The following is a 1199-nucleotide window of genomic DNA, read 5'->3' on the forward strand; positions in this document are numbered from 1 at the left end:
CAACATTGAAATCAGATTGATTATATTCTTTGCAGCCAAAGATGGAGAAGCTCTATACAGTTGGCAAAAACAAGACCAGGAGCTGACTGTGGCTCAGATCATGAACTCCTTATTGCCAAATTCAGACTTAAATTGAAGAAAGTAGGGAAAACCACTAGACCATTCAGGTATGACCTAAATCAAATCCCTTATGATTATACAGTGGAAGTGAGAAATAGATTTAAGGGCCTAGATCTGATAGATAGAGTGCCTGATGAACTATGGAATGAGGTTCGTGACATTGTACAGGAGACAGGGATCAAGACCATCCCCATGGAAAAGAAATGCAAAAAAGCAAAATGGCTGTCTGGGGAGGCCTTACAAATAGCTGTGAAAAGAAGAGAAGTGAAAAGCAAAGGAGAAAAGGAAAGATATAAGTATCTGAATGCAGAGTTCCAAAGAATAGCAAGAAGAGATAAGAAAGCCTTCCTCAGCGATCAATGCAAAGAAATAGAGGAAAACAACAGAATGGGAAAGACTAGGGATCTCTTCAAGAAAATCAGAGATACCAAAGGAACATTTCATGCAAAGATGGGCTCGATAAAGGACAGAAATGGTATGGACCTAACAGAAGCAGAAGATATTAAGAAGAGATGGCAAGAATACACAGAAGAACTGTACAAAAAAGATCTTCATGACCCAGATAATCATGATGGTGTGATCACTCACCTAGAGCCAGACATTCCGGAATGTGAAGTCAAGTGGGCCTTAGAAAGCATCACTACGAACAAAGCTAGTGGAGGTGATGGAATTCCAGTTGAGCTATTCCAAATCCTGAAAGATGATGCTGTGAAAGTGCTGCACTCAATATGCCAGCAAATTGGGAAAACTCAGCAGTGGCCACAGGACTGGAAAAGGTCAGTTTTCATTCCAATCCCAAAGAAATCCAATGCCAAAGAATGCTCAAACTACCACACAATTGCACTCATCTCACATGCTAGTAAAGTAATGCTCAAAATTCTCCAAGCCAGGCTTCAGCAATACGTGAACTGTGAACTTCCTGATGTTCAAGCTGGTTTTAGAAAAGGCAGAGGAACCAGAGATCAAATTGCCAACATCCACTGGATCATGGAAAAAGCAAGAGAGTTCCAGAAAAGCATCTATTTCTGCTTTCTTGAATATGCCAAAGCTTTTGACTGTGTTGGATCACAATAAACTGT

This window comes from Bison bison, unplaced genomic scaffold, assembly GCF_000754665.1.
Source record: "Bison bison bison isolate TAMUID 2011002044 unplaced genomic scaffold, Bison_UMD1.0 scf7180017864148, whole genome shotgun sequence".
In the NCBI taxonomy this organism is placed as follows: domain Eukaryota; kingdom Metazoa; phylum Chordata; class Mammalia; order Artiodactyla; family Bovidae; genus Bison; species Bison bison.